The following is a 13,450-nucleotide window of genomic DNA, read 5'->3' as shown; positions in this document are numbered from 1 at the left end:
TATATATTCTAGTATACTAGTACTAGTATATACTAGTATATATACTAGTATATACTAGTACTAGTATACTAGAATATTTACTAGTATATATACTAATATACTAGTGTATTCTAGTATATATACTAGTATAAGTACTAGTATACTAGTACTAGTATATACTAGTACGAGTATATAAACTAGTACTAGCATATATACTAGCATAAACTAGTATATATACTAGTATATATATTAGTACTAGTACTAGTATATATACTAGTATATACTAATATATATACCAGTATGTACTCGTGTGTACTAGTGTATATATTAGTTTATACTAATACATATATACTGGTATATACTAGTATATATTAGTATATACTAGTATATAATAGTATATACTAGTATATACTTGTATAAACACTAGTATGTACTAGCAGTAGATACTAGTATTAGTATATACTAGTATGTACTAGCATATACTAGTATGTACTAGTACTAGTCTGTACTAGTATATATACTAGTATTAGTATATACTAGTATATACTAGTACTAGAACTAGTTCATATACTAGTATATATACTAATATATAGTAGTATAATATAGTACATATACTAGTATATATACTTGTTTATACTCCTATATACTAGTATATACTAGAATATACTAGTTCATACAAGTATATACTAGTATATACTAGTACTAGTGTATACTACTATATATATACTAGTACATACTAGTACTAGTATATACTAGTATATACTAGTACTAGTATGTACTAGTATATATATAAGTAGTATATACTGTTATACTAGTGCATATTAGTATATACGAGAATATACTAGTCTATACTAGTATATATACTGGTATAAATACTAGTATTTACTAGTATATATACTAGTATATGAACTAGTACCAGTACTAGTATATACTAGTATACTAGTATATACTAATAATAGTATTTACTAGTATATATACCAGTATATACTAGTATATACTAATATATACTAGTATAAATATACGAGTATAAACTAATACATATACTAGTACATACGAGTATATACTCGTATATATACTAGTATATACTTGTATATACAAGTATATATACTAGTATATACTAGTATATATACCAGTATATACTAGTACTAATATATATACTAATACTAGTATATATATACTAGTACTACTATATACTAGTACTAGTATATATATACTAGTACTAGTATATACTAGTACTAGTATATATACTAGTATAGACTAGTACTATATACTTGTATATATACTAGTAGTAGTACTAGTACTAGGATATATACTACTGGTATATATACTACTATATACTAGCACTAGTATATACAACGATATATATAATAGTATATACCAGTATACTAGTATATACTAGTATATACTCGTATATACTAGTATATATACTAGTATATATACTAGTACTAGTACTAGTACATGCACTAGTATATACACTAGTATATACTAGTATATTATTAGTATATGTACTTGTACCCGTACTAAGATATACTAGTATATAATAGTATATACTAGTACTAGTATATACTAGTACTTGTATATTTACTAGTATAGACTAGTATATATACTAATACTAGTATATATACTAGTATATATACTAGTATATACTAGTATATACTAGTACTAGTATATATACTAATATATACTAGTACTAGTATATATACTAGTATGTACTAGTATCTACTAGTATATATACTACTATATATACTAGTATATCTACTAGTACTAGTATATATTAGTATATATACTAGTACTAGTGTATATATTATTATATATACTAGTATATACTAGTACTAGTCAATATACTAGTATATATACTAGTACTAGTACATACTAGTACTAGTATATACTAGTACTAGTATATATACTATTATATATACTAGTATATACTAACATATATACTAGTACTAGTATAGATACTAATATATATACTAGTATATATACTAGTATATACTAGTATATACTAGTACTAGTATATATACTAATATATACTAGTACTAGTATATATACTAGTATGTACTAGTATATACTAGTATATATACTACTATATATACTAGTATATCTACTAGTACTAGTATATATTAGTATATATACTAGTACTAGTGTGTATATTATTATATATACTAGTATATACTAGTACTAGTCAATATACTAGTATATATACTAGTACTAGTACATACTAGTACTAGTATATACTAGTACTAGTATATATACTAGTATATATACTAGTATATACTAACATATATACTAGTACTAGTATAGATACTAGTATATAAACTAGTACATACAAGCATATACTAGTATATATACTAGTACTAATATATACTAGTATATATACTAGAATATACTAGTACTAGTATATATATTAGTATATACTAGTATATATACTTTTACTAGTATATATACTAATACAAGTATATATACTACCATATATACTAGTATATATACTAGTACTAATATATATACTAGTACTAGTATATACTAGTACCAGTCGATACTAGTATATATACTCGTATATACCAGTACTAAGATATACCAGTACTAGTATATACTAGTATATACGAGTATATACTAGTATATACAAGTATATACTAGTAAATATTAGTATATCAGTATATACTAATACTAGTATATATAAAGTAGTATACACTAGTATACTAGTATATACTTGTATATACTCGTATATACTAGTATATATACTAGTATGTATACTAGTACTAGTACTAACATATATGCTAGGATATATACTAGTATATACTAGTACTAGTAAATACTAGTTTATACAAGTCTATACTAGTATATACTAGTATATACAAGTATATATACTAGTATAAATACTAGTATTTACTAGTATATACTAGTATATACTAATACTAGCAATTACTAGTATATACTAGTATATTTTTATACTAGTATATATGCTAGTATAGACTAGTACTAGTATATACTAGTATATGCTAGTACATACTAATATATATACTAGTATATACTATTACTAGTATATACTGCTAGTACATACTAGTATATATACCAGTATATACTAGTATATACTAATATATACTAGTATATATATACTCGTATAAACTAATGTATATACTAGTACATACGAGTACATACTCGTATATATACTACTATATACTTGTATATATTAGTATATATATGAGTAAATACTAGTATATATACCAGTATATACTAGTACTAGTATATATACTAGGATATACTAGTACATATACTAGTATATATACTAGTATTTACTAGTTTATATACTAGTACTAGTATATACTAGTACTAGTACTTACTAGTATATACTAGTATTTACTAGTACTAGTACATACTAGTATATACTAGTATATACTAGTACTAGTATATACTAGTATATACTAGTACTAGTATATACTAGTACATATTTAGTAGTATGTACTATTTTACTAGTATATACTCGTATATACTAGTATATATACTAGTGTATATAATAATACTAGAACTAGTATATATACTAATATATACTAGTACTAGTATATACTAGTTTACACTAGTATATACTAGTATATCTTAGTACATACACGAGTATATACTAGTATATTATTAGTATATGTACCTTGTCTAGTAATAAGATATACTAGTATATCTTATTATATACTAGTATTAGTATGTACTAGTACTAGTATATACTAATACTAGTATATACTAGTACATACTATTGCTAGTATATATACTAGTATATACTAGTACTAGTATATATACTAGAATATATACTAGTATATACTAGTATATATATACTAGTATATATATACTAGTATATACTAGTATATATATACTAGTATATGTACTAGTATATACTAGTATATACATACTAGTATATATATACTAGTATATTAGTATATATACTTGTACTAGTATATACTAGTATATACTAGTATATATACTTGTACTAGTATATACTAGTATATACTAGTATATATATACTAGTATATTAGTATATATACTAGTATATTAGTATATATACTAGTATATATACTTGTACTAGTATATACTAGTATATACTAGTATATATATACTAGTATATTAGTATATATACTAGTATATATACTTGTACTAGTATATATTAGTACTAGTATATATTTACTAGTACTAGTATATATACTAGTATATACTAGTACATATACTAGTACATATACTAGTATATACTAGTATATATATACTAGTATATACTAGCACTTGTATATATGAGTATATAGTAGTATATACTATTATACTAGTATATACTACTATATATTTAGAAGTATATACTAGTATACTAGTATATACTAGTATATATGCTGGTGTATATACTAGTACTAATACTAGTATATACACCAGCATATAAACTAGTATATACTAGTATATACTGGTACTAGTATATACTAGTACTAGAAGATACTAAGATATATTAGTATATCTTAGTATATAATTGTACTAGTACATACTAGTATTTATACTATTATATACTAGCACTAGTATAAATACTAGTACTAGTATATATACTATTATATACTAGTACTAGTATATATACTATTATATGCTAGTACTAGTATATATACCATTAGTATATATACTAGTATATACTGGTACTAGCATATATACTAGTATATATACTGATACATAGTGTATGTACTAGTATATATACTAGTACTAGTATATACAAGTATATATACTAGTATATATACTTGTACTAGTACTAGTATATACTAATACTAGTACATACTAATATAAATACTAGTACTAGTATATACTAGTATATATATTAGTACTAGTACAAGTATATATACTAGTATATATACTAGTATATTCTAGTACTAGTATATATACTAGTATATACTAATACTAGTACATACTAATATATATACTAGCACTAGTATATATACTAGTACTAGTATATATTAGTACTAGTATATATACTAGTATATACTAGTACTAGTATATACTAGTATATATACTAGTACTAATATAAACTAGTACTAGTATATATACTAGTGCTAGTATATACTAGTATATATACTAGTATGTACTAGTATATACTAGTACTAGTATATATACTAACATATACTAGTATTAGTATATATACTAGTATATACTAGTACTAGTATATACTAGTATATATACTAGTACTAATATATACTAGTTCTAGTATATATACTAGTACTAGTATATATACTAGTACTAGTATATACTACTACTAGTATATATACTAACATATACTAGTACTAGTATAAATACTAGTATATACTAGTACTAGTATATATACTAGTATATATACTAATACTAGTATATACTAGTATATATACTAGTACTAGTGTATATATTAGTATATATACTAGTATATACTAGTACTAGTCTATATTCTAGTATATATACTAGTACTAGTACATATTAATACTTGTATATACTAGTATTTGTATAAATACTAGTATATAAACTAGTATATATACTAGTATATAGTTGTATATACTAATATATATACTAGTACTAGTATATATACTAGTATATAAACTAGTATATACTAGTATATAATAGTATATATACTAGAAATAATATATACTAGTATATATACAAGTATATACTTGTACCTGTATATATATTAGTATATACTAGTATATATACTTTTACTAGTATATATACTAATACAAGTATATATACTACTATATATACTAGTATATATACTAGTACTAGTATATATACTAGTACTAGTATATACTAGTACCAGTCGATACTAATATATATACTAGCATATACTAGTATATATACTAGTATGGACTGGTACTTGTATATACCAGTACAAAGATATACCAGTACTAGCATATACTAGTATATACAAGTATGTACCAGTACTAGTATATACGAGTATATACTAGTATATCAGTATATACTAGTACTAGTACATATACTAGTATATAAACTAGTATATACTAGTACTAGTATATATTAGTACTAGTATATACTAGTATATATAAAGTAGTATACACTAGTATACTAGTATATACTTCTATATACTCGTATATACTAGTATATATACTAGTATGTATACTAGTACTAGTACTAGTATACATGCTAGTATGTGTACTAGTATATACTAGTACTAGTATATACTAGTCTATACAAGTATATACTAGTATATACTAGTATATACAAGTATATATACTGGTATAAATACTAGTATTTACAAGTATATACTAGTATATATACTAGTATATGAACTAGTACTAGTACTAGTATATACTAGTATACTAGTATATACTAGTATATACTAATACTAGTATGTATATTAGTATATACTAGTATATATTAATACTAGTATATATGCTAGTATAGACTAGTACTAGTATATACTAGTATATGCTAGTACATACTAATATATATACTAGTATATACTAGGACTAGTATATACTGCTAGTACATACTAGTATATATACCAGTATATACTAGTATATACTAATATATCCTAGTATATATAGACTAGTATAAACTAATATATATACTAGTACATACGAGTATTTCCTCGTATATATACTAGTATATGCTTGTATGTACTAGTATATATACTAGTATATACTAGTGTATATACCAGTATATACTAGTACTAGTATATATACTAGGATATACTAGTACATATACTAGTATATACTAGTATATATACTAGTACGAGTATGTACTAGTACTAGTACATACTAGTATATACTAGTACTAGTATATACTAATACATATATAGTAGTATATACTAGTATACTAGTATATACTAGTATATACTCATATATACTAGTACTAGTATATACTAGTTTATACTAGTATATACTAGTATACATTAGTATATACACTAGTATATACTAGTATATTATTAGTATATGTTCTTGTACTAGTACTAAGATATACTAGTATATCTTACTATATACTAGTACTAGTATATACTAGTATTAGTATATACTAGTACTAATATATATCGATATACATACTAGTATTTACTAGTACTAGTATATACTAGTACTAGTATATATACTAGTATATACTTGTACATATACTAGAATATTTACTAGTATATATATACTAGTATATGCTAGTACTAGTATAGATTAATATATAGTAGTATATACTAGTATACTAGTATATACAACTATATATATAGTAGTATATACTAGTATACTAGTAGATACTAGTATATACTCGTATATACTAGTATATATACTAGTATATACACTAGTACGAGTACTAGTACATACACTAGTATATATACTAGTATATACTAGTATATACTATTACTAGTATATACTAGTTTATACTAGTATATACTAGTATATATTAGTATATATACTAGTATATACTAGTATATTATTAGTATATGTACTTGTACTAGTACTAAGATATCTAGTATATCTTAGTATATACTAGTACTAGTATATACTAATATATACTCGTATTAGTTTATACTAGTACTAGTATATACTAATATATATACTAGTATATACTAGTGCTAGTATATATACTAGTATATATACTAGTATATACTAGTACTAGTATATATACTAGTATATATACTAGTATATACTACTACTAGTATATATACTAATATATACTAGTACTAGTATATATACTAGTATGTACTAGTACTAGTATATATACTAATATATACTAGTACTATTATATATACTAGTACTAATATATACTAGTACTAGTATATATACTAGTATATATACTAGTACTAATATATATACTAGTACTAGTATATGTTAGTATATATACTAGTACTAGTATATACTAGTGTATATATATTAACATATACTAGTACTAGTACATATACTAGTATATATAGTAGTACTAGTGTATATATTAGTATATATACTAGTATATACTAGTACTAGTCTATATACTAGTATATATACTAGTACTAGTACTAGTATATACTAGTACTAGTATATATATACTAGTATATATACTTGTATATACTTGTATATACTAATATATATTCTAGTACTAGTATATACTAGTACTAGTATATATACTGGTATATAAACTAGTATATACTAGTATATATACTAGTATTAATATATACTAGTATATATACTAGTACTAGTAATATATTAGTATATACTAGTATATATACTTTTACTAGTATATATACCAATACAAGTATATATACTACTATATATACTAGTATATATACTAGTACTTGTATATATACTAGTACTAGTATATACTAGTACCAGTCGATACTAGTATATATACTAGTATATACTAGTATATATACTAGTATAGACTGGTACTTGTATATACCAGTACTAAGATATACCAATACTAGTATATACTAGTATGTACTAGTACTAGTATATACGAGTATATACTAGTAAATACTAGTATATCGGTATATACTAGTACTAGTACATATACTAGTATATAAACTAGTATGTACTAGTACAAGTATATACTAGTACTAGTATATACTAGTATATATAAAGTAGTATACACTAGTATACTAGTATATACTAGTATATATACTAGCATATATACTAGTACTAGTACTAGTATACATACTAGTATATATACTAGTATTTATAAAAGGGATTAAAAATATCGTTCATTATTTTTTGAAATTCAGATGGAGTATTCTTAAGGCCGAAAGGCATAACGTTCCACTCATATTGTCCGAAAGGGACATTGATGGCTGTTTTATATTTATCTTCTTCTTTTATCTGAATTTGCCAAAACCCAGATTTTAAATCGAATTTGGAGAAGATTACAGCATGTAATAATCTATCAAGTAAATCTTTTTTATTTGGAATGGGATATCTAATCCATTTTAAGACTTTATTAAGAGGTTTATAATTGATGACTAATCGAGGAACTCCTCGTTCCTGCTCAGCATTTTTATTGACATAAAAGGCAGAACAACTCCAAGGAGAAGAATTAGGACGTATTAATTTCTTTTGGAGTAGGTCATTTATTTCTATTTGACATGTTTGCAGTAATTCGGTATTCATTTGAATTGGTCTAGCTTTTGTTGGTATCTTTGTTTCACTAAAACTAGGTTCATATGGTAATCCTACAATATGTTGTTTTCTATGCCAAAAGGCATTTGGTAATTCATTACATATTTCTTTTTCAATAAAGCTTTTGAGATGTTGTATTTTTTGTATTATCTCAGGAGATTGGAGCTTTTCGCTGGTGAGCTTATGTTTGATTTCAAGTTGTAAAGATCCTAAGAAATTTTCTTTGTATTTCATATTCTGTTTAACAGTATTGATTTCTTTAATCTTTGGTTTCTCAAGAAATTCAAATCTAATAGGTGTACTATGTGTATTTGTTTCAAGACCAGTATGAGAAACTGTGCAGGATATAACAGAGTAAGAAAAGGGACGCCGAGGATTACAGCTTGACTGAGTCCTTTGACCATTATGAATGGAGTTGGAAAACAATGTCCTTCCGTACAGATTTTAGCATTGGATAATTTGTATTTGATAAAGAGTCTACTTCCATCAGCCGTATTGAGGATTTGAGTGGTCTTATCAAAATATTTTGTAGGGACTAATCCCTCATTAAGGCAATTCAGATCAGCACCTGAATCGACCAATGCTAAAGATTGGAATTCATATTCATCATTTATTACTATGGTTATTAATACAAACCATTTTTGTGTTATTACTCTATTTAGGACATTTACCGAATGTTTATTTGATGATTCGCCATGATTCATTTGTTCTAAATAATCATTGGGATGGTATGATTTGAGTAAATGATTGAATTCTACTATGTCTTCTTCAGTATGTATTTCGGAAGTATTATTATGAAGTTCGAGGATTTGAATCCTTGTTTTTAATTGGGATAATTCCATTTTTACGGTATTGACTTCGGTTTTGAGGTCAGCAATAGTAGGTTCTTTTTGGGTAGCTTCATGCTGACTGATCCTTTTCATGATATCAGAAAAATTATAATTATCAGGGGGTTTAACCAATGGTATCATTTTTCGCCCAGAATCTACCTTAAGTAACAACGTGTCTAGATTACAGTAAATATGAAAAGATTACTGAATTATAGACTATTAACTGTTGAAGAATAGTAAGATAATATAAAAATAAAATGACTAATATCGGAAGTACAGAAATATCAAATATGATCCACGACGTATGAGTATAATCGCAAATTTTAAATGTAAAGACAAATTTGAATTGCATAACTTACTGGTTACATATACAGAGACTTGCAAATTTCTTCCACTCAGGAGGATAATAAGAGGGATAGATTGCAATCACACATATTATATTTTTATCTAAAAGAAGTCATAGAAGTTACCGACTTTGATGATGTACAAATGTCGATGACCTGAATAAAATCTAACCTACTGTTTACATAATGGAGAAGAAGATAAGAAGGATGAAGAGAGGAGATAGTATGAGAAGAGATAATATGAGAAGCTATGCTTGCGTTTCTTCTTGAAGAGGCTTAGTCTTTCCTTGAATGCAGTCTGCCTCTCCTCTTGGCCGAAGTGGTTATTTATAGAGGACTTCTGATGGGGAGTGTGTGGTTGGCAGTAATTGCTTCGAGGTGAAGGAAATTCATGTGGCTCCTATGAGTTCCTTGTGGAGGAAGGAATCTAAAGATAAGGTTGCTGATGGCGAAGGTGGATACGTGGCGGAAGCAAGAGAGCTTTGGGTGTCGGTGATGGCGACCGGCGAATCTTTAGTACTGTGCAAGTAGGGCTTGTGCGTCATTGTGAAGAGAAGGAGACAATCCAACGGCTTTGTATTTTGTCTTATTCGTGAATAGTACGGAAAGGGAATCTTTACTGTGCTTCAGGATGTGACATCAAATGCATTGCTTCAATCTTTTACTGTTGAGAGGGAATCTTACACTATTTACTGTCTTGTCGTGGTTGGACGAAGGACATCTTTGCTTTATTGTTCTGTTGTCGTTTTATGCAGAAGGATGAAATGGAATCTTTATGCTGTAGTAATCTTTATGTATATACTAGTATATACTACTATTTATATACTAGTATATTCTAGTATATACTAGTATATTCTAGTATATACTAGTATATACATACTAGTATATATTAGTATATGTACTAGTATATATACTAGTATATATACTAGTATATACCTGTATATAAACTAGTATATATACTAGTACTAGTATATACTAGTATATACTAGTACTAGTTTATACTAGTATATATACTAGTATATATATAGTAGTATATACTAGTGTACTAGTATATGCTAGTATATATACTAATATATATACTAGTATATACTAGTGTATACTAGTGTATACTTGTATATACTAGTACCCAAGTATATAGTATTATATACTAGTCTACTAGTATATATACTAGTATATACTAGTGTATACTAGTGTATACTAGTATACATACTAGTATATACTAGTATATAAACAAGTATATGTACTAGTATATACTAGTACTAGTATATACTAGTACTGGTATATACCAATACTAGTATATACTAGTATATATGCTAGTACTGGTATATACCAGTACTAGTATATACTAGTATATATACTCGTATAAACTAGTACAAGTATATATACTAGTATATAGTAGTATATATACTAGTATATATAGGAGTACTAGTCTATACTAATATATATACTAGTAAATATACTAGTATGTACTAGTACTAGTACGTATACTAGTTTATATACTAGTACTAGTACATACTAATATATACTAGTATATATTAGTATATATACTAGTATACTAGTTTATATACTAGTATATATACTAGTACTAGTATTTACTAGTATATACTAGTACTAGTATATACTAGTATATATACTAATATATACTAGTACTAGTATATACAAGTACTAGTACATACTAGTGTATATACTAGTATATACTAGTACTAGTATATACTAGTATACTAGTATATACTAGTATATATATTGTAGTATATACTAGTATACTAGTATATGCTAGTATATATATAGTAGTATATACAAGTATACTAGTATATGCTAGTATATACTAGTACTAGTATATAGTTGTAAATTCTAGTATATACTTGTATATACTAATATATACTAGTATATATCCTAGTATATATACTAGTATATACCAGTATATGTACTAGTACTAGTATATACTAGTACTAGTATGTATTAGTATATATTAGTATATAAATAGTAGTATATACTAGTATACTAGTATATACTAGTATATACTCGTATATACTAGTATATATACTAGTATATGTACTAGTTTATATATTTGTATATATACTAGTATGTACTAGTACTAGTATATACTAGTATATATCCTAGTATAGATACTAATATATATATACTATTATATGTATTAGTACTAGTATATACTTGTATATATACTAGTATATGTATATTAGTATATACTAGTACTAGTATATACTAATAGATACTAGTACTAGTATATACTAGTATATACTAGTACTAGTATATACTAGTATATACTAGTACTAGTATACACTAGTATATATTTGTATATATACTAGTATATATACTAATATGTACTAGTATATATACTAGTACTAGTATATATACTAGTATACTAGTATATATATTAGTATATATACTAGTATACTCGTATATATACTAGTACTAGTATATACTAGTATATTTACTAGTATATACTAGTATATGCTAGTATTAGTATATTGTAGTTTATACTAGTATACTAGTATATACTAGTATATATTAGTATATTCTAGTATATATTAGTATATACTAGTATATTCTACTATATACTAGTATATACTAGTATTAGTATATACTAGTATATATACTAGTATATACTAGTATTTACTAGTACTAGTACTAATACATATACTAGTATATATACTAGTATATATTAGTATATATACTAGTATATATACTAGTATATACTAGTATATATACTAGTACTAGTACTAGTATATATACTAGTATACTAGTATACTAGTATATATACTTGTTTACTAGTATATATACTAGTATACTAGTATATATACTAGTACTAGTATGTACTAGTATATATTAGTATTAGTATATACTAGTATATATACTAGTATATACCAGTACTAGTATATATACTAGTATATACCAGTACTAGTATATACTAGGAGTATGTAGGAGTAGAAGCATGTGCTTCTGGATAAGTAATTTGATGTATTGGGGACTGTGATGGTGAACGGATATTTTGAGGTGAAGGTTGTCCTTCATTAAGGCAAGAGACAAGTGAACGCCTATTGCAAAGTACCGCCAAGGCCAGGAAGAGCCGCTTAGGGAAAATGCTGGGCCACTGAATGTCCAGATTGTCATTATTCGCAACCTACGGATGGCAAATTTAATAAGGAATGTAACTAGTAAAAATACAACTTCATCTCAAACACTTAGAGTAAAAAACAAAGAACAAATAGTTATAAATGACATC

The sequence above is a fragment of the Amborella trichopoda genome, chromosome 10 (assembly GCF_054954075.1).
Source record: "Amborella trichopoda isolate Santa Cruz 75 chromosome 10, AtrichopodaSantaCruz75HAP2 v2.0, whole genome shotgun sequence".
NCBI lineage: Eukaryota > Viridiplantae > Streptophyta > Magnoliopsida > Amborellales > Amborellaceae > Amborella > Amborella trichopoda.
The sequence above is the reverse complement of the archived record's forward strand: the minus strand, read 5'-3'. Positions refer to the sequence as shown.